The following is a 23,957-nucleotide window of genomic DNA, read 5'->3' as shown; positions in this document are numbered from 1 at the left end:
TATTCCTTCTACTTTACTCTAGCTCTGGTATTTTAGAAACTCCTTTTTTAGTTGTCTAAATTTCCATATATTAGCTAAATAATACAGAACTGAAAAAGAAGAGTATAATGATTCACCAGGTCTTGGATTTGGCAGATGGTGCAAGAAATATAACATAGAAGTGGTATTGTATCTTGCAATTACTTGCGTTTGGATGAAACGTTTTGTCGTCGTTAGAACAGGTTTAGGTCTCTTAAGACATCGCTGAATTTCTATCAAGGAGGTTAAGGCCATTGGTTTCTATGTAAATGCTTAAATTGCACCAGTGCCGATATGCTACATTTATAGAAGGACGTAACCTTGTCAGTATTGCTAAGCCGCAGAGTTGCAGATGTTCATTTTTGTCGTATGATATTCATCCATAAAGTCCATACTTCGTCATCATTTTGAAATAAATCTTAGTAGAGTAGAGTAGAGTATATTCGTACAGCCAGGTATACATTTGCATTTCTTGAACAAAGCAAGAGACTGACTACGGCTACGAAAACCTTAGCCGTGGCGACTGATGCAGGGCTTACTTTTACTTGCTGCCTTGTATACATCCCAAACAATATCTGTATACATCCCATTCAACATATACGAGACAGCAAGTAAACGTAAGCTCTGCAACAGTCGCCACGGCTACGGGACCCTACAACTAACAAATAATCCAAAACATTTGCGGTATGTGTTTACGGCTAGGCTGCGTGATTATACCACAGTTTTCGTTCAAAACTCCTATTACCGCCTACACAGGTCAATTGCGTTGTACCTCATTCCAAACGCGATATCAAGTCATTCATTCATGGCTTTAATTTAAATATAACTCATTCATTGCTGTCCATGATATATACTTAGGGCAAACCTTGTAGTATTGTTGTCTGATCGTGGTGGCCATACATTGTACCACGCTGTACGCATACATTGTACCATGTACGATTGTCATGCGATAAAATCCATTCATTAATCGTATTTTTGTTTTGTTTCAACAGTCTTCCCTGTTAAAAATGGTTGAAAGCAGAACCGTACATGTTTCGATGATTAGATTAGAGTAGAGTAGAGTAGAGTAGAGTAGAGTAGAATTCTAACATGTGTTTCTGTTTAGTACGGCATATTCTACCTGTGTACGTTATTTCACGTTGCTTCACGCGCGCTACTTGCCTACGCCACCTAGCCTGCACTTTAAAACAAGGCGTGTACGTTGCTGATTTTCTCAATAATATTTAGATTCGACGCTTTCACTACCTTGACCCTGACACTGACATGTCCTGATGATAACCAGGGTAAGTAGTGCCGCATGATTGAAAGATGAGCGAGAGTCTAATGCTCTAAAGCGAAAAAAAAGAGTGTTTGACTGTCCTAAAATCCGAACGGAATGTTGAAATATGTCAGCTTTACTCTGCTCTACTCAAAACAACAAACAAGCAGATGACAGAGCATGACTTACGAAATCAAAATAAGCTCCTAACTATCAAATCGTAAAAGGATTTTTGGAAATGTATTTTCAATGGACGTACGTACGAGCGTACCAAATTGTGTGTCGACGCGAACTTGATTTTTTGGCCATGGTGATCTCGATAGAAACACTTATAACATTCGTGAGAGGACATTATAGGAATATTTAAGTCTTCTTTCTAATATAGAATTTAGAACGTCAGTTCATACAAATTGCATGTGATGATCTAATGCGTTATCACACATGTACATATGAATGATATGTTACTTTTCTTTCTTCAGAAACACTGCTCACATACGCCATCTACAAAAGCACGTTGCAGAATCTCTTTTTTCTTTGTTTTCTTTAAATTGGACGCATTCAATGTCGTGACCCTGACTTTGACGTGCTCTGATAACCGCAATGACACTTGTTGATTCGAACACTTGACATAAGTATATAGACATGACACAGGCGTGTCCTTAGAAAAAACAAGGTCTGCAGTCGAAGCAGGGCATTTTATAACATGAACTTAGTTTAGATGCTTCATGGTTGAAAGATGGGCAAGTCGGAAAGTCAAAGAAGCGTTTATGAATGATTTACTGAGTTATAAAACAAATATAAGACATACAACAAATTGCCACTAGTGATAAACAATGTTTTGTGTCATCACCAGGCAGTGACGAACAAACTACATAGCAAATTTTCATCTCAATTTGCCTCCAAACATGGTTTCAATTTGGTTTCCCAAATATGATGATATGGTTTGCACATATACCTTCATGTTCAACTACAGCATGTGCACAGTATATTTTCATGCTACAATCATCTTTGGATGGGTGAGAATTCTACAAATGATATTTTACCGAAGGCTATAATGAACGAAAGACGTTTATTATACCTTTATGCTCTTAGCTATGTACAGGTCCTGGTGATAGAGCAGAAATATATACTATTACTACTATACACGGACTACTAGCTCAAGTGCGTCTCAAACATACATTAAAACGGGTACCTCCTTGATCATAGTTCACGTCACACGTTTGTAGAATATTAATCCCTGCAGCATATTCTACATATATCGATTTAGCTTTCTACCTAAACGCATCATTTACCCCCTCGGCTGCCAACAAAAGGAAGTCAGCTGACACACCAGTTTCTCTTAATGATTTTGAACCACGAACGTCGGCTGTTTGTGTCGACTTTCGGTTAAATATGAGTCTAATGTTTACCCTTTGAACCAGTCATAGTTTTTTAAATGAAGATCGTGACATTGGGACGTTCCATCGAATTTTATTCAAAATTTGGGTCAATCCCAAAACGTGCAAAATATGCTGATCAAAAATTCCCTTCACCGAAAACTTTAAATCAAGTGCATAATATATGCTAGTTGTGGTAAGCTTGCAAATGATGTGGCAAATGCCACAAGGCATATCATTTGCACCTCTGTGCTGTAAATTTGCTACATTTCGTACCTTTTTCTGCAACATCAGAGCACATTGTAGACTTGTGGTAGGTCTTTGATAGGTGTTAAAGCGATATGCTGTGCTGAAATAGGGGTATTCCAGAAGGTATATCGTAAATAGAAAATATGTATTTACAAATGTAACGAACTTGAAGGGAAATGTAGGACTAAAAAACAACAGAGCACATTATGAACTCGTGCTTGGTGTTAAAAAGGTGTATGAGTGGTATTCTGTGCCGGAATAAAACATCTTGTAAATAGAAGATAGATATTTACATCTATAACGAAAAGAGCAAAGTACGACTAAAAGACCTGGTGGTATTTGATTAGAATACACGGATAGATTCAACAGAGCAACATTCGATGTGAAACTTATAATTAGTATTATATGTTTTCGAAATTGCACAGATAGTATCTGTATCTGTTTCTCAGTATAGCCGGTATAACCGCCATTCGGCGTAACACACCAACTAGCAGTGTGTTAGTACATCTACTTTATGATCTTTGTGGCACAAAAATGATATTTGTTGTGAAAAGTTATTTTACCAGAAAACAAGCCATGAAGGGTATTGAAGGTTTCGACAATTTTGTACTGAGATGCGAAAGGAAAAGTATGAGCGAACGACAAGAAGACTCGATAGTTGTAGAGTTTTCAATCAGGCAAATTCGATATTCCCTACACCAAGTTTCATTTCAAAATTAACGAGATTGTTTCAATTGCTGTCCAGGGATACGACAAGAAGACACGATAGTTGTAGAGTTTTCAATCGGGCAAATTCGATATTCCCTACACCAACTTTGATTTCAAAATTAATGCGATTGTTTCAATTGTTTTCCAGGGATACGACAAGAAGACACAATAGTTGTAAGGTTTTTAATCTGACAAATTCGATATTCCCTACACCAAGTTTCATTTCAAGATAAACGAGATGTTGCTGTCCACGGTCTCGATATCATCAATAAATAAGTATTATGCTTAGTCTTTGAACGAAGAACATGTTATAAGGCACGGATCTGGAGGGAAGTAATACTCAACTGAAATATGGAATAGGAATCTTTCTTGTTGTTACTGAACGTTTTTGGTGTCTCACTGCCTTATTCAAACGATTAGACTGCATATATATTCATTACTGTGAACGAATTCACTAAAGTCGTATGAACAAGATGTTCTGAAAGAAAAGATTCCTCACAAACTACAGAAAGTGCACAAACGATAAATTTACTGGGGGACTGTGGTCTCTGCAATCTAGGTTAATTCAGTGATTTAGAAATGTTCTGACAGATTCTGAAGCGTTTGTTATCAACTCTGTCCAGTGGTAGAGAATGTATCAAAATACTATCATTCATTCCTTGATATCTAACTTTCATAAATGTATGGATAAACGTTTCTAAAAAGATTTAAAGAAACACATTTTGATAACTCAATGCTTAAAATGTTCTTACAAAATAATCCGACTTTTCTGGACGTAGGAACGTTATGCACACTGGCGTAAAATGGCGTGTTTGTGAAGTTGGGTATTCTACTGAAAATACATGTCTTTCACAATATCCAAATAGCCAGACTTAGGTCCCAAATCTCAACTGTACATTTGGCCATGTTCTAGATGGAATATATGGCACATTTGAAGGAATATAATAGCAACCCTACAGAGTATGTACCTATCTTTTAGTAATCAAAGTAGCCACATGTCGATTTTTGACTCACAGAATCCGACTAGATTTGTTCAATACAAAGCCTGAAATATTTCACTCTTTATGTCAGACAAGGCACACATTCACAGAATAGATCTCAATGATCCTTAATTTTGACGTAGAACTACGCTAGATATGTGACAGTTGATAATTCCTACGTAGAATAAAGACTATTGAACATAGTCTGGAGAGGGCACGCCATACACTCAATCATTTCAACCATAAATCGCTATGTCTGCCTATGACATTTGCGTACTTTCTACCATAAAATGGATACATACACATACGTTCAACATATTATGCTAACGGAAAATAAGACGATATAGTTGTTCAAAGTATGGTTGAGTCACAATTTGATGACATACCTTTCTTATGATCGGTCCTGTAGAAATCTTGCTTTCGAATTGTATACGGCCTCCACAGATATCTGCAGCAAAACATCGTGGTCAGTTGTTTTTCGACTAGGGTAGGGTAGTCATAATGGTCTATGTCTTTCTAAGCTGAACTTCAAAGCGTGGTTTGTTTTGCTCTACTCTATATGTACCCGATATCTTACTATCATCAGACAGTCGTATGTGGCCACACAGAGCGATAAAACACGCACACAGACCGTAGACAGAATGATGGCACAAAACCAAGCAGATTTTAGCGAGGGAGAGGTTACGATCAAGTTGTAAAACGGTTCACCGAACATTGATTTACGTCCTTGGAAAAGGATTGTAACACTGTGTCCTTTTAGTGGAGATGTATACAAATAGAACAGACGGGGCAACATACAGCCTTCACAAAGATTCAGACAAGTACGCGGTGATAAAAAATAACCAGGCGATCCTAGCTGAGGCGAATTCTGTTTCCTATTTATTCTTTTGTCCCAGAAGGAAACAGCGTTGGATAATCGTCTGGAAAACAACTTAACGGGAGGACCACAGTGCCCTGAGATGTATAAGAGACAGCTACTGTAGAGACTCTACTCTACAGCTGAAGGATTTGGATGCAATCAGTGTTTGTACCTACAATTGGAAACACCCTGTTGTTCGTCCAGCTTCTGATTGAAGCAATATATTTTTTTTACCAAATCCAGAATACCATGGACTTGGAGTACAGATAGATCTGAATATCATATCAAAACTATGTGTCGTCTAGGCAATGATTACTTGCGGGGAGACCCACATGCAATTTGTGTAGGTCAGTTGTTACGTTTTGGGACAAATTTGAGATACTGAAACCTACTATTGTACGACTCATAAACAGAAGTTTGTATAGGGTCAGCAAGTCCTACTTGCCTTTCCTAAACATTCTGTGAGAATCTACTCTTGTGGCTGAATGAGACGAAACGGGTAAACTGAAACATACTCTTTCGACCTACTCTATCTACGGCTAACTCTGACAGTGTCGACTTCATGGTCTCAGACAGGTCTGTAAAGTCTGATCGAATAAAATGTATTTTAGGGGAAGAGCTAGCAACTATTCCTAGTAAAAAATACCCTGCTACAGAAACAGCAAGGCTGATGTTGCTGCCCTATGTGCCACATGGCGCTACAAAGGTCTGAACCGACGGTAAAAGTAAGAAGTCATCCCCGCCTACTACACAATCTACCTGATACAATTATGTAAACGAAACGTACAATGCAGCAGTTCTAACTTATGATAAAATGCTAAACGCTCTAACTTAATTCAAACTGTCATTGAGAATATTACAAGGGCCCAAACTAGACTCAAGGCCCCATTCAAAAATCAAGATGGCACCCATGGCGACAAACTTTAAGAGTCGTGGTGCATTACCTGCATTGCCTGAAGTAGAAAAAAATTCAACGTACTTCTATTATTTTCCTGTATCTGTCTACCTAGGCCAATTGGTATACAATGCTATGCCTTCTCTTCTGTATGCAGTATCAAGGTAACAATGTGAAACGTACTATTCCATTATATCACGTATTGCGTAGTGATGTTAGATAAGTACACTAGGAGCTAGCATAGGTAGTTTGTAGTTGTTAGTAATCCACGTTATTTGCCGTACATTGTACCTGATACAATTGTTCTGCAATAAACTTTGACTTGACTTGGTGTAAAGCATCCTACCTGACTGTAGACTCTACTCTACTCTACTCTGACAGTGAACACTTTCAAAAACAGACTTGATAAACACATGGAACATCGCCCAGTAGTCTACAACTACAAAGCATTAGACTGCCCTCACAAGCCTGGAATCACGATCCAGTAAAGGGATGAGCGGCCTAAATTGGAAAATGACCTTCCTACCTGGCCGAAAGGATCTACTCTACTCTACTCTACTCTACTTGACTTGTAGCACAGTGAACATTGAAAGAGAACATTGTACTTGTTTTTTTGTGTGTCAAACTGGATGCAAGAAATAATTGTTTGCTTCGTACTTATGTTCAGACTATCCACAAGCTAGATCAAGAATGAAGACCTTTATTGTACATTTTTGAAACACTGCTCTAAGTACAGGTTATAACAAAACATATTCAAAGCACAGGGTACGCTTGCTGCACAAGGTACGCTTGCCAAAATTCTATAAATTTGATATCTCCTCACTATTTAATTATATTTGAACCAAAAATCAGATTTGGGTAAAATGTATTCGTGAACAATATTTTCCCCTGAAAAAGATCGAAAGAATGACTTGGATATGATTAAAACAATCAGCACGTGTGATATAGAGTTTAGAACGTTGTATCATACATACCGGGATGATCATAACATGTGTTTCTGTATATGTTAACGTTTCTAATGTGGCATTTCCCATAGCTTCACAAAGCCTGCTCACATACGCCACCTAGCCTGCACTTTCAGATACTAGTTAGGATATTTCATATTTTCCCCAAACCATGTGAATTTGACGCGTTCAATGCAATAACTTTGACGTATCCTAGTAACAAAAAAAGATAGTTTGAAAGAACTTTATTTGAACATTCGACATTCGTATGTAGGCATAGTACAGGGGCATCTTTTTACGTGTTTCAGAGTGTTTTTGTAACATACAAAAATGGATTGGGATGCGTGAGTATAGCAGTATAGAGTATAGACTCTTCGGTTAGGTAGTTTTTTCCCATAACATAAGTCACGTAAATTCTGAAAATAAAGTTACGTTCTAATTGCAAACGTGCAGATGGTTAGGGGTTGTCTGAGAAATCAAAGTGCAGTAAGCTTCTCTCGTTGTCATAAGACCTTAAAACTACCAAATCATAGAGCGGAATTGAATACTTAACAGGGTAGTTACTCAACAACATGAGTGTCTATATTATCACCACCTAGTTACCAAAGCTGCAGAAGATATGTTTAACATGTTGCAATTTCTGATGTTGCTTATCTAGCCGAGGGCATGATAAAAAAATAAAAGTAAAAAAACACAACACAGGAGTCGTGCATTGCAAATCGTTTTGTCTAAAGTTGTTTTAGCCTATTGCTGATATTTTTGGCTAAGTTGGTTTGCTCTTGTAGATCGACTTTTTGTATATAAAGCCTTGATATCAATCTACACTACAACATGGGGTAGTTATTTTCGCTATTCTTTGAATGGGTAAGAATGCTAGCTCTAGATAGTAACATACAGAATGCATATTGAAAGGTATCTCTTGTAAAGCCAACTTTCCACTAGACGGCCGTTGTATGAGCGACCAACATTGAAGTTGTGTGACTCTAGATTCCATACTGTATTCTACTCTGACAGTTGAGTGAAAAGGAATTCAACAATGAAGAGCGGTCTAAACTGGAACAGTCCTACCTGACCGAAAATTCTACTCTACTCTACTCTACTCTACTCTACTCTACTCTACTCTACTCTACTCTACTCTACTCTACTCTACTCTACTCTACTCTACTCTACTCTACTCTACTCTACTCTACTCTACTCTACTATAATGTCTGAGACTTATGATAGAAGGTGTAGATCATTTTTATATGCAATCTACCTTCCCTGCCGTTTATTTGATGTATAATGACCAACGTTTCGATGATCATAACATATTACAGCGTATGTTACCGCGTATGTTACATTTGATAATGTGTTCTTTCAAATCACTTCTCACCGACGCCACCTAGACTGCATTTTTAGATAAGCATAGCAGATTGCAAATTTCAGCTTGCCAAATTTCGCAGAACCACTTTTATGAATGAACATAGAATTAATGAATGAATGAACATATAATCGGCAAAGTGTGAAGTTATGTTTCCATGTGTTTCATAAAAATATTAGATGTATAGATTTACAGTAGTAAATATTGTTTAAGTACATAGTATTAACGTTCTAGTATATAAATTTATCAGACTGTAGTATTTTAGCGTTCCATGTTTTATGTTTTACACATATTATACTGCTTGTAGTCATATGTGCATTTGGCATGAATATGCAATGAAGATTATCATATTATCATATTCGACACAGTCAATACAATGACTTTGATGTATCCTAATAAACAGTTCGATACCTTGTTGATCCAATCACTCCACATTCTTGCTTCTTTATAAGCTTTCTGAGGACGTTGTGGGTATTTTCGAGACGACATGTTTACAGCATTTTTGTGCAGCAAGATCAAAATAAATCATGATCTTCACTCTCAAAATGTTCCAAATGTAAGAAAGAAAGAAAGAAAGAAAGAAAGATACATACATATTGTAGTATGATCTGAAAAAACAACACACGTTGTCATCATTGGGAGATGAGCAAGAATTAAAAGTCAAAGATGCGTCCGTGAATACACTTCATCAAGAAGGAGATTCTGAAACACATGTGAAACTTTATCCAGTTGCTTGAGTAACTATCTTTGGCGTATCTTATTATCTGGATGTCTAACCTTCATCAACACACGTAATGTTGGACATGAAAATATAGTTACTATCAAATAACAAGCAAATAAACAAACAAAGAGAACTTAAGTCAAAGTAAGTACATAATACCATCGTTATAACACATTTAATCTATCAAATTGCAAAACAAATTTCAAGAAATATATGGATAGTGATATGATAAATTATGAAATTTGCATGGGCCAGGGTGCTAGCTCTAGTATGTCTCAAACGTACTGTTACTGGTCATAGTTCACAGGACGCGTTTGGAGAATATTAATCCATGCATCATATTCAGAATAAGTGAGTAAGTAATTATATTCAGTGAGTAATCATATTCAGCACATATCGATTTAGCTTTCTACCTAAATGCATCACTTACCCCCTCCGCTCATAACGAAAGAAAGTCAGCTGACACACCAGTTATTTTGTGATAATTTTGCACTGCGACTGTCGGGCTGATTTGCGTCACTTTCTTTTTGGACTAAGAGTTGACATTTTACCCTTTGAACTAGGACTGTGTACATGTAAAAGTTTTGAGGTACAGGTCTGGACCTGAACATGAGGTGCACTTTTACAAACTAAAACACTTGTGGACACCTTTTCTTTAAGACTAAAGATAGGTAAAATCGTTTGTCAAAAATGAAAATATTGAATCTTGTACTTGGAAATCAAGAAAACTTAGCAAAGATTAGTATTTTTAAAACCCTGCTCTATTTCTAAAGATGACAAGCTATTTTTTACTCATAGACGACTGACGGAACTTGCGTATATTAAAAGGTCCAGGTCCGGACCTGTTCCGTAAACTGCTGTATCTGTAGTACTGTACCTGTTCCTGGGCCTGAATATATTTTTAAAGGAAACAACCCAAGAAAGAATGAAGAGTGGTCTAAACTGGAACAGTCCTACCTGACCGAAAATTCTACTCTACTCTACTCTAAGATAGAATAATTGATACATTGAACACAAACCTGATCTAGGACCTTTCGTGCTCCGTATTCTACATTTCTGGTTATCCAAAAGCGTGCCAAACAGTAAATTCCAAGCAGACGCTGTCCTTCATTTCCAACTTAAGAGCATGATACTCTGGTGTCAGTTGCAGCCTTGCAAATAATGTGACAGACGCCACGAGGCATATCATTTGCACCTCTGTGCTGTAAATTCGTTATATTTCGTACCTTTTTTTGCAACGTCACGAAACACAGTCCGCTGACGGCGTGTTTTTCGTTTGGTGTGAAATGTTACAGCGTTGGTTTGTGCAGGAATATGGGTATTCCGAATGGTCGGGTTCATGTGCATTCGTAGAAGATGACGAGACTTTTACATATCCAACGAACACAGCAAGAAACGGCTAATTAGACATGAAGTAATTCGAATTTCATCTACACAATAAGAAGGACAAATAGCTGAGATGAATCTTGGTATTTTTACAAAAAACATAACTATTTCGTTACTTTAGTAGCTGCAAAATCTACAGATGTGTCAGATAGTATCCTACTAGACAGCTGTTCTTATAATACGCAGCAAATAAAGCTCCTCGGAATTTCACAAAACGTTTCTTTAATAATGTTTGAAAACAGAGAAGATATGAACGAAGTAACAAAGAATGAAAAGAAGTAAATGGAGTTTTGAATAGGATAAATTCGATATTCCCTGCACCATGTTTCATATCAAGATACTGAATACTGGTACTTGAGTCACTCACTCACTCACTCACTCTCTCCCATAGCTTAGTCAGCCGTCGGGCAGCATAGGTACTTGACTATTGGAATTGAAATCCACGAATTAGATACGATAAAGATATAGATAATGAACAAAATGAAACGAAGAATATGCTGCAAGTTAGGTAGGTGAATAGACGTTCTTGCTAGCATAAAGAGGTCAGGAGTTTCTACATTTTAGATTAGAGTAGAGTGATTTTTCGGCCATTTGGTAACAGAAGAAACGGTATAAACGAAATAGCACAAGTCATAGCAGATATGTTTACTCAGTTCACACGAGAACTACATACAGGCTATTACTATCCGTCAGTAAATTCAAAACATACTACGTATTTCGATAGCGATATTTGAAGAGAAACTAAAACGACCATTTTTCATTCTACCCTTTTACAAAGAAAGACGGATACCGGGATTTCGATCGTGAAGGAGGAGTATTCTTCCGTAAATTCTGTCTTTAGAGTTCTAGCAAATATTTCTTTAACTTGTACAAGTAAAGTTTGACAGGAAGACCACCACTTTAGACGAATTCGTGAGAGACTATGTCAGCAAAACTATCTTGTGGGCAATATTCTTATCGTGTGTATCATAGGCAGACAAAGCTGACCCATTTTGAACCACATTTTTTCTAACCAAATTGAAATCGTCTAATGCAAAGATTGAAACATTTCAGTCTTTGTATATTTGTATTTCATGACATCTAGCACAACAGTACAGACCTTCTTTACGGAACTATTCGAAGTTCTGCCGCAGAGTTATTCTAAAAGTGTTATTCGGTGTACAACAACAACTAACGAGGCTCCTATCACAGTCATGGCGGGTAGCGTCTACATAGTTTCTATCATTTCTTCTATGAATTGTTTTAGTATCTACACACTGCCCTCTGGAACATATCAGTGTTGATATAATTGTTACATTTAAAGGTAACGACGAAAACGCAAAGCATGGTCACATTTCGTTACAGAAGTAATGGTTACAGACGTAATGGAATACCTTTCCCATGGTCGGTTCTGTGAAAACGGTGCTTGCGGATACTTCTTCTAGTCTGCAACGACATTTGCATCCTCAAAAAATTAGAATCGATTCTTTTTCAGAGACTGCCTGTTACTGCAGTCTTGTCTCATGTAATTTTGACTTCGTTGTGACGGGTGTTTTATGCACAGCCGTTATTTTATTATCAAACATTTGCATGTGGCCACACAGAGCGGTAAAAACTCACACACAAACGCGCAGCCCGAAGGGACAACAAACTGGAACAAAGGGCAAACAGATCTTAAACACAGAAGGTTTGCCACCAAGTTGTGAAATGGTTGACTTAAAGTTAAAGCTCTTGTCCTGTTTTTATAGATAGGATGAGAACATTCATTGTTACATTTTTGCATATGAAGCCGACGGCCAAAGTATAGCCTTTAAAATAGGTCAGACGAATTCCCACAGGGGATGATAAAACGCCAAATGCTTCTTTTTTGGAGCGCAAATATTATCACCTATTTCTTCCTTTCTCTGCAGGAAAAAACAGCGTTGGAAGATTGTCTGGTAAACAACTTTACGTGAGGATGGGAGCGCAGATGGGAGAATTCAGCTTGGAAACATTTGCAACGAGGAAACATCGTTTGCTGGATCCTCTGTTTAAAGTTAGAAATGTGAACTACTCAAGTGATTCTTAGCTATCATGATCTGCACTGGGAAAATTGTGATTCCGTTTTCTTCAATTGGAAAATGACTAGTTGAATAATACTGTGAGTTTAGAAGGACGCATCTATTTGTTTGATGCCCAAAAATTGAGGAGTTCAGCAAACACAGTTGTCGTTATTTGCGCTGAATGGCATGAGTATAGTATTTGTATTAGTAGGTGATTATGTTTAAGCATATAATGCTAGTTTCTGTTCCTATTATCTTTGTATGTATGATTATCAAAAGTGTATTTTCAAGCTTAAACAAACGTCTTACCCTAAACTGGAAGGTCCATAGGGAAGTTATTGGGAGAAAACTTGACTGGGACAAAAACATTCTGTATACCCAAAGTTCCATATATATATATTGTATCCGTGTTTTGAGGTAAACCTCTGTACCGGTCTTTGATCATCGCAACTTTATTCAGTGTCTTTGGCATTATCACAAGTCTCTGAAGGAACTTACAAACACATTTTCAGCTTTCCAAATCAATAGTTTACAAAAGTCTGAGGTCAAAACTGTTTCTGGACACAAGACATATATCCTGACGCTGAAAAAACTGCAGCTTTCCCAAAAGACGTGTGGCGTTTTTTAAACACTAAGTACTATATACAATCACGTTTACATAACATTGTGTTTATTTTCATAATCATTCTTTCACATTTTCTGCATGTTAAGAAAAACAAAACAACAACGATAGAACTGAGCCCTCGTGTGTAAGTTTCCAATATTCCTGGGTGCCACAGCTTTATCCTACGTAGTGCTGATAGTGTGGCGAATATCCTGTACATCCTGTGTTTTCTTCTATCTGTGAGTAGATAAGAAATGAAGTTTTATTCGAAAGGAAGCTCATGTTCAAACATACCGTTCAATTACGCCACCTAGCATGCACTTTTAGACCAAATAAGGCAAGCTGTGAAATTGTTTAAATTGGATTATTTGAACACCGTGACTTTGACTTTGACGTATCCTAACCAGAATAAACACATGTTGATTTAAAGCACTTGACTTGTGTGTGTAGACATGGTGCAGAGGGTGTCTTTGGGAAACCTTGGCCATGAGGAAAAGGGACTTTGAATTGACCTATTGGGCACTGTTCTCCACATATCATCGTGTCCACGCGCCTTTTAAGGCGTTCACGAGACACGAAGTCTGTTGCTGAACCTGGACGTGACCGCTGGAAAAAGTACTTCCGACGTCTTGGCTAAGCACAGATGCCACATGATTGAAAGGTGTGTAAGAACTTGGAGGCAAGGAGGAAGATTGTGCACCATTGTGCATGAAGTATGAACGAAATTTCAGAACACACGAATTGAACGATCTATCATATCAAAACACTGTCTGGTCATAATTCATTCATCTAAAACTACACTGTTAGTCATGAAATAACTAATTAGAGTAGAGTAGAGTAGAGTAGAGTAGAGTAGAGTAGAGTAGAGTAGAGTAGAGTAGAGTAGAGTAGAGTAGAGTAGAGTAGAGTAGAGTAGAGTAGAGTAGAGTAGAGTAGAGTAGAGTAGAGTAGAGTAGATCCTTTCGGCCAGGTAGGAAGGTCATATTCCAATTGAGGTCGCTCATCCCTTTACTGGATCGTGATTCCAGGCTTGTGAGGGCAGTCTAATGCTTTGTAGTTGTAGACTACTGGGTGATGTTCCATGTGTTTATCAAGTCTGTTTTGGAAAGTGTTCACTGTTGGTGCGTCTACGACTTCTCCTGGCAACCTGTTCCACCAAGTTGTCATTTTTCAACACTTCCAACGAAATATCAGTCGACATTTCAACCTTTCTAGTCATTGAAGTCAAACAGATAGTGACGCCAGGACGTTCCGTTCTATTTCCTCCCGAACCGTCAAGGCAGTCCAAAACGCAATCGCTGATGAAAATAGATTGCCCATTATTTAAACGTATTACTAAATTTGAAGTAACCTCCGTGCTGTAGATTCACAAATCTGAATTCCCTGCAACACACTCTGCAAAGTCTACCTTGGCGTGCTGTTCGTCTAGTACCGCGATGTTCTTTACTTTGTTGTTGTTGTCCTTGTTTAACGTCTATTATATCGCTAGACGTGGTCTCTTGGTGCTATGTTACTCTTGGTTCAGATACGAGGCTAATGTCTCTCTAGGTGTTTAACTCTTGGTGGCTTGTGCTTGCGCGCTGCTGGAAGTGTTTCTAGGAGAGCACATCGAGTCTGTGCGTGCTCTCGATGTACCGGGAGAGAGCTATGTACATTTGCTTGTTGATTGTCTCGGAAAGGTCTTCTCTCATCCCGGCTAGAGTGACGATATCCGTGTCTCTGCTTCCCTCTGCAATGTTGTATGTCTCGTATAAGTTCTCAGCTTCGAGCAGCATGTGTTGTTTTTCCTTTACCAAATTCTGTGTACTCTTGACCTTCAACCACAGATTTGATTAAAGAGTTGCACCTTGCCCGAAGGTCAAGGTTAGTTTCAGGAGAGGCCAGATGAAAGCCATTCCCTTCCAGCTCTGAGCGGTTAATAAACACACCCATTGAGGAGTTGAATCTGGCGCTAGGCCGTGTGGTAACAATCCCATATGGATTTTTTTCACCCAATCAAGAAAAGGATTTTTATGCTCCTTTCGTTGTAACAACATTCAGTGCAACTTGTTAGTGATCAATATAAAGTTTTGTTCTTAGTTCTTGTTCTTCTAATTGTCTTGGGCGTGGGTGGGTTCCTTAACGCTTGATGGATAGAAAGGAATTTGGCTCCAAAATATGACGTCTTCGGGTGTATCACTTGGGCTTTTATATCAGCAGTTTACAGCAATCAAGACATCGTTACGTCAGCCATGGGCATTCTGTGGACACCTAGGATTGGTCTGATCGCACACAAAAGAGATCTCAGCTACCTACAATGCCATTTCTACTAACAGTGATGCCCAGTTGTTAAAGTTTTCATATTTTATCACCTTCAGGCTGGGCTATTCCATGCAAGTCTTGTCCTGAAGTGAACTTAAGACCATGTGACAACTAGCCAATATGGATCGACGGAAAAAGTGCTTTTTGTAGAATTCTAAGGTCATCGCAAATATATCACTGTCACCTGTGGCGTTATTTATCAACATTCCCCCAGAATGATTTATCTGTAATGATTCACATATTTGACTGCAGTTTTGGCGCTGGCGCCACATAATCAAGACAATCCATTCACTAAGTAGCCTCGGGGGACTGACGCTTGATTAATACTATGCAGCTGCTGAAAATATTAAAAGTCAAAGGACAACTTGTGAATATCAATTTTACCAGTCACAGAGATAGTTTGACGGTAATTTGACAGAAAAAAAGATCTAACGTGAATTTTGGGTTACTGAGTAATTTTGTATGACCAAACTGACAAGGCAAAGATTCACATATTTAGATATGATTGACGGAATATTTTCTTTCGTGTGTGTTTTGTATATGCCTTTGTATATGCCTTATATCAGTCTAGAGTAGAGTAGAGTAGAGTAGAGTAGAGTAGAGTAGAGTAGAGTAGAGTAGAGTAGAGTAGAGTAGAGTAGAGTAGAGTAGAGTAGATCCATACAGCCAGGTAGGAAGATCTCTTCCAGTCTAGTACAAGAGTTTGAATGAAATGCATAGCGACACAATAGCATTACTTAAAAAACAGAAATCATATAACTGGAGATGCTTCTGAAGCCTAAAAAAACAGAAATCATATAACTGGAGATGCTTCTGAAGCCACACTGGATATTTGGTATCGATATTCTGCATAACTAAAGACGAGACGTACGTAAACACGGTAATGGTGTTTGGAGTCAAAGTTCAAAGGTTACAAGGATATTGTGGTGGTGTACTATTACAGGTGTATGACATCTCGTGACCCCGTCTGCTTCATTGTAAAATCTATGTATAACCTTTAAAGCTGCTAAACTTGTGATATTCGTCCTACAATGTACCTGATTAGACATGACCTCTAGAGGAATAGGACCATAATCTTCTCTGCATTTGATTCAGAAAGGGTGAGAGGACTGGCGACTAAAATGTAACGTGCATTTGTACAATGCCTCTTTGGCACTTGGACAGGCAACCCTACTGTACGTGTATTTCCTATCCACCTATCTACCTATGTAGAGTAAAGTAGAGTAGATCCTTTCGGCCAGGTAGGAAGGTCATGTTCCAATTTAGGCCGCTCATCCCTTTACTGGATCGTGATTCCAGGCTTGTGAGGGCAGTCTAATGCTTTGTAGTTGTAGACTACTGGGTGATGTTCCATGTGTTTATCAAGTCTGTTTTTAAAATTGTTCACTGTTGGTGCCTCTACGACTTCTCTTGGCGACCTGTAGATTTACTATACCCTACTCTAGTACAAGGCCGGAAAAATGGACGTTAGAAGAGTGGTCAATTTGACCAACCAAAGAATTGGAAACGGTGCGTTGTAATCAGTTTTAGTAAGAACGCTGGACAATTACCTAATGCACGAATAGATCAATGTACATCAGTAACCTGCAGATGATTATTCACTCAACAGAGAGAAAAACGTTACAGTTACGGGTTTGGACAATAACTATCAACTAGACTTTTTGGTGGGGACAAGACGTTAGAACATATAACAACCGCCATCATGTTGTGACAGACTGGGGTCAAAACTGGACGATGGGGGAAGGGGGGCGTGTAACTTCATACTGTATTACAGCGTGCAGTTCTACTGTTATCTCCGGATTAGGAACAGAACAACAAGAACCAACCCACCATATGGCAATGGACAACACCAGTTACCTCCGTGTCCCCGTTAAGGGTGCCAAAACTGACCAAGCTTCTTACCAAATGGCGTGCCACAAATATGTCGTCCCTCCACCTGACCCCGATCCTGCTTACGTGGGGTGGAAGGGAAGTCCAAGTTGCTCCACTGCGTTACAAAGTAAGTAGATAATGAGTTGTAACAAAAACGTACGGCTGTGAACAGCTAAGAAAGAACCGACAAATCGTTACCATGGACCGTAACAGTCAACCCACCAACCACACGAGAACGTAAATCACAGGGCGATAAAGTAAAACAATGCCACCCTGAATGACAACTATATCGTTCTGATATGAGTATCTTCAAAACCTTGGCAGAAAACAAGCCCTGCCAAGAATGTACTGACTATATTTAGGACAGGCAGCTATTCGCATAAAGGCAAGAGGACTAATAACGTGGTTAAAGAGGTTCTTATCACATAGACGCAACGACAAACAAAACCTGAAACATGTAGAGCATATGACATGATTGTGAGATTGTAACAAAAATGAAAAAAAGAAGAACGCGTGACAATACGTACATGCACACATGTAGCAGAATTAAAATCATGAGGACAGTTTCTGAAATTCCTGAACTAGTAGTCAAAGAATCAAGACCAGAAAGGGCATTAGAAGAAGACAAAATGTTAAGCATAAAGTCTAGATACGCTAACTGGTAGCTGCATTCAACCACAACTATCAGAGAATCACTTTTAAATCAGGGCTAACTTCATCAGGCTATGACTACTGACTTCCGTTTCTGAGCAGCCTTGCCCTCTCCGTGACCGCCCCACGAGGGGTAGTAACAGTAACTTTAGAAATCAATCACTGCTGGAATTGCAAAGCTGCTGTAGATGAAACGGTTGTGATTACTCTGGAAGCTGCAACCCGGTCACTGGCCCAGCCACGACGACCTCAGATGATCACAGGTCCGCACAGAGGAACACATATTTGACTAGGGGGGGCACTTCTTAAATCTTAAAATCCGAGTAGTACGATTTTTGGACAAGATGAAGCACTGGTGCGACTAATTCGTTTTTAGTAAACACGAACTTGACCTTAAATCTAAATCTAGGTGATCAGAAATAAAGTTTAAAGTCAAATAAAATGATTCCAGGTATGGCGCCATCTTGGATATTTAGGCGCCATTTTGAATGGCGGATCTGGAGTTCAAAGGTGATGTGCGACTCCTGTCAATCAAAGCCACATGGACGCACATTTGTATGCTTTCCACAGCGGCTTCCTTTTCTTTCACCGCTCGGAAGCGCCACCTAGGGTTTTCTCCATATTTTGGAACTGCAGGCAAAAGACAGAAAAGGTAGTCCATCTCCCCAAAGCACCTGCCCTATAAATCCGACTTTTACCTTTCTTAATTGAAGACAAGGAAATCGATCTTGTTGAACCTATTTCCAAGGTATGGGGGAAGAGGAAATCATTCGGAGTAATTCATCGAGGACGTGAGACCATTTCTGAAATATCACATTGCAAGAATCTGCGTCAAGCCTCCTCCAAAGCCATATTCTGTATGACCTGGGGCCCATAACGACGCGAACCTACGGCTAAATGGGCAGTTTTACAATAACAGTACCTCCATGAGGCCATCTTAGCCAACATGTTTGGTGCAAGATGTATGTTGCTATCAGTATAAATGTGTGAAAATGCGGTTTTAGCGTCATCCACAATCCGCTGTCCAGAAGGGCAGTCCCCGAAATACGGGTAAGAACATTATACCCAAGTACAGGGTGTCATAATTCTGCCTTCATTTGGATAACAACGTTTTTGCTATAAGGTTTCTTCGATGGGGGCGTTCTTTTTATTCTTCATTCAGAGCTGCACCTTGGACGAGGTGAAAAGGGCGACCGAGAGAAATGGTGACAAATGCGGGGATCTTGTTTAACGGCACAGCCACATCGGGGCCTTAGGAATCTCAGCACATTTTCTACCCAACGCAATCCATCTAAGCTGAACCCATTCAACACGTGCCTTTCACAGCCCATAGAAGTTAAGTAGCTATCGCTCAAACAGCCGCAAATGGATGCTCCTAGATGCCACATTCGTCAGGGAAAGTTCCAAGCCTTCATGACTCCACAACAGTGTTCATGACTCCACAACAGGGTTCATGATTCAACAACAGTGTTCATGATTCAACAAAAGTGTTCTTAGTTTTCAATAAACCACTGTGACCAGTCTTTTTTCACTGGAGGATGATCGCGCTGCGACCTTGCTGCGACCTTGCTGCGACCTAAGTTGGATTTGTGTAACCCTTGATTGCATAATTCGTATGCCAAACAAAATGTAGAGGTATGGCGGAAAAGTTAACAAAACACACAACGCGTAAAAAGATTCATTTTGTATGTATCAAATCTCTACTGTATGAAGTATCAAGGCATCAAGGTATGAAATTCGTTGAGCGCTCTGTCGAATACTAGGTCTCATTGCGGTTGCCACTCTATAATCGAATCGGGGTGTTGAACGTTGCTACAACAGTTTGAAACGGTTGTTATTGACTATCGTAAAGTATAACGAGAACTTACGAACATGAAAGATTTTGATATTCCATTTTGTATCGAAAGGGGGAAGGTAGCAAAATACAACGTTTTCACCTGCAGGTATGATGAGATTAATGACTTACAGACCACGAGTGATTGATTAAATTGATTCTACAAAGAGTGGTGAGAGGCCTTTACTGGTTGAATACTTATAAACCGTAAACCGAACGTCAAAATGAGAAGGTTGGGCAAAAAGTAAGGGTGCCACAGAAAGTAAAACATTCTATTCCAAAAGCTTAGAAACATTTTTTAAACGAAAACTACTATATCCATTTTTACATAAAATCTAGTAGAATGGAGGACCCTGGCTAGACATTCTAATATCAAATACCAAGACGACAGCTTGAATATAACAACGTCTTCAATCACATGTGGAAGGAAAGGGAGGAAAACACTTGTGGTATTGTTTCTAAACTCCTAGTGACGACTTGACGTGTCCTGAACTGATTTATTGTGACCTGGTCTCACCTTTGAACTTCGAACCTGCCCGGTCTGTTTGTGATGGTAACGTTTTGTTGACAACAACTGCTGCATGATTTGGCTCTAAACTCTCCACGTTTGTGTTCGTCTCTAGTATTCACTTCTGTTAACGACAGTTGGCGTACGAAATTCCATGACGTTTTGATAGAAAAAGGTATTGGTAATAATCTTACCGTTTTTTTTCTCCCAAATATCTCAAGATGCTCTACGCCCTTGAGTCAGACAAGAAACAACAAAGCAGACTTGTCAGTTGAACAATTTTGTTTACACAGGAACCAGGCACGGCCTGGAATTTGGACCTCGCCCAGCGTCTATTACGCGGAGGACTAGACAGGCAAGTCCTAGAAAAGGAACCAGCTGCCGCGGGTTCAATGAACACGAGTTCGATTCCCGCAGTAAATGATCCCGAGGCAGCAACTGGGGACTGTAAGACTCAAAGAAAGATATCTGATGCTGTTTTACTGCAAGACGTAGAAAAATGACTACATCATGAACATAGTCCTAACCGGAGTCTTAAGATCTAAGGTCTCTTTCTGCCTCTGGGACAAAATTCTGAAACTTCTTCCACAAAGAAGTCACCGTTTCTCCGCTACCATAGATAAAAAAAAGTCTGTGATCGTTCCGAACTATGACAGGAACGAAAAAAAGGAATGCTTCGCAGTGGATTTCAGGCATAGCAACGCCACCGGCACATTTTTCCCACATCTGTGTGCATGTTGTTGTTGAACAGATGACCACGACATGTCGTTCTTAGTTAAAGAATTTGGATTCCCGTATAATTGGTCCCAGGTGCTAAAGGGCGTCTTTCCCTAATTTGCCTCTCTTTCCTTATTAGTGTTACCCTCCTTTGATCAAATGCAAAATAGACACTATTTTAATTCTTCGTCTGTGACGAAAGAAGTAACACTGACGCACCTTCTGTTTCTGCTATTTTTGAAAGAGTGCAATGCACAGGCTCTGCGCGAAAGTGGGTTTTCATTTCATGTGTTGGAATTCTTTTCAAAATAACACATGTAGCCTCATTTTCTTTCTAAGACTTTATGATTTAATAACTCTGAAAATAAAGTTTTCGACTTTGATCATGCTAGATTGAATCTTGTTTGAAATACTGGACCTGTAGGATCTTGTGGTATGTGCTTTCCCTCCGTAAGTTGAACAGAAATGTGACGTACGGCGGCGCAAACAACTGCAGTCAAACCTTACCTTTCCCGAGGTTTTCTGCGGGCCTGAACTTTTCACCCTGTGCACTCTCTCTTGAGACACCTCTTAGAAGCGAAGTGCACTAAAGAGAAGTTATATTCTCGATGGTAGTGGCCAAGCGGACCCATTTGCACTTCTCTATGAGAAACGCCTACCTTGGGACTGCTCGATGCGGCTGTATCGGGTGTAGAGGCGGCCACTTTCACCTGCGGTCTGGCACCTTCCACTATAGATATGCATAGAGGTGAGAATATAACCGCCCTTTAGTATGTATAATTACACCTTATAAATGGTAGAAAGGGTGGCTAAATGTCATGTCTAGGTGACAAAACGGCAGAAAGCTTGATACAGGGATTCCGCTTGGATTACTACAAAGATCATTCCTTTTTAACGAAAACAACAACATTTGTTCTTTACAATTGATAAACGACACGAAAGTAGGACATGCATGTTAGGCTGTGTATGCGAAGTACACATTGGTAGAGATAGTGAGTAAATTTAGACAATCGTAGGTTGCAAATACGAATGAAACAGGTTCATTTTTTAGCGCAAGCGGTGGTGCCATTTGGTAAGAACTGGACACAACATAAAGTGGATATCTCGTGAAATTGTGACGTTATGAAATCGAAATGTTAATAACGAATTTCGTTGTTGTTGTCTAACGTTGGAAACGAACCCGTCTTTAGAGTAGAGTAGAGTAGAGTAGAGTAGAATTTAGCTTTAACGCCAAAAGAAGTTTGTGGAGTAGAGAAGACTGTATATTCGTTCCAAATAATGTTCGCCTTGCCATATATCTACAAACACACTAGCTTGCAATAGCGCAAATACTAATAATGCGGAATACATTGTAACTTAGTTCTAAGTCTTGGCAATATAGATACATATATACGTTCGTTTTGTGTATGAACTCACGCTCAAATGACAACTGTTGAGGTAACTAAAAGGACATTATATTTGTGGGACGACATAGCACAAGGCAATTCAACAATTGCTTTCTCGATTTCACTGTATTTTAGAGGTTTTCCTTCTTGACAACAAAACCACGAATGTCACAAATGAAACATACACTAACGTTGTAAGGTTCCGATCCTTTTTACAAAGCAATAAGTGCACAGAAGTATGTCATTTTGTTTTGACAATTGCATGGGTATTGTTGAACTCTGCTCGAAGCATACTAGTATATATGGTCATTTAGACTTTCTTTCAACATGAAAAAAGTCCTTTGCAATGTCTGAATGTTAGGGAAATGTATCAGCGTGAGTCAACCCGATAACAGTTGTCTGTGTTCGGATGTATGTTACGTTTTTGATAAGTTATTCCAAAAGCGTTTGCAGAATTGTTCCTCTACGTGTACAATTCAGACGATGGTTACAGCATACAGAATGAAGTGACTCTCATATTATTGTTTATAGACATGTAGCATAGGACCATGGGTCTGTAATGTAATGTAAAACATACATTCACCATACAGTCCTGTGCTCAGAAATCGACATGTAATTCGAATATCATATTCTGTCTTAGGCTGTATACGTTTTGCTATCATATGTCAAAATATGTAACGTTACATTCATTGTGAGGAACGAAATAAATGTTTTCATGCAACGACTTTGTGTGAATGTTCCTCTATTTCAGTTGGTAGACCGCGCATTACGTTTTGAACACTACGTACAGCGTCGGGCAGAATGTTTAAAAAGTGGTCCTCTATGTTTTTCTGCTAGTGATTCTTAGCTAGACCATGAGAATAACGCATCACGATTCATCTTTGAACCATAGATATTTTTGTTTTTATCCAAGACTGAGCTAATTTCTATTTCTGTCCAAGAAAGTCAGTACCATGACTACACATTCGTAGAAAATCTTGTTGGAGTTTATCATCAGATAGATACATACAAATGGACGAGATAGACACACACTGCATTCGTGTATCGGAGATCGAAGACCTGAGAAACACATACAAATACAAATACATCCATGGAAAATACGACACAACTAACTTATTTCAACGAAATGGGAACCAAAAACCTGACGACACAGACTAAGAATGAAAAAAAAACACCTTACGAGTTACTCGAGAGCACTTCAGTAACAGAATAGTTACATGGTGTAACAGCTTGTCAGAAGAAGAAGTAGTGGCGGCGGCAGAAACGTGGACACAGTGGGTAAAATTGGACCGCTAAAAAAAAAGCATATG

At 39.0% G+C, this 23,957-nt stretch overlaps 1 protein-coding gene across 3 annotated transcripts in view; it reads right to left on the bottom strand.

Annotated features, from left to right (window-relative positions):
• LOC136445919 (homeobox protein Hox-B9-like) overlaps nucleotides 1–23,957 on the bottom strand; it is a 106,315-nt gene that overhangs the window by 20,705 nt on the left and 61,653 nt on the right. Inside the window, exons 4-5 of one of the 3 annotated variants that reach the window (XM_066444151.1) lie at nucleotides 21,922–21,992; nucleotides 4,976–5,037 (exon numbers count right to left, since the gene is read on the bottom strand). The exons of 1 other annotated variant lie outside the window; for it this stretch is intronic. The gene's annotated coding sequence lies outside the window, so the exon portion shown is untranslated. The remainder of the gene's footprint in view (nucleotides 1–4,975; nucleotides 5,038–21,921; nucleotides 21,993–23,957) is intronic. One more of the 3 variants, XM_066444152.1, reaches the window with a different exon arrangement.

The sequence above is a fragment of the Branchiostoma lanceolatum genome, chromosome 12 (genome assembly GCF_035083965.1).
Source record: "Branchiostoma lanceolatum isolate klBraLanc5 chromosome 12, klBraLanc5.hap2, whole genome shotgun sequence".
NCBI classification, from domain to species: domain Eukaryota; kingdom Metazoa; phylum Chordata; class Leptocardii; order Amphioxiformes; family Branchiostomatidae; genus Branchiostoma; species Branchiostoma lanceolatum.
The sequence above is the reverse complement of the archived record's forward strand: the minus strand, read 5'-3'. Positions and strand labels throughout refer to the sequence as shown.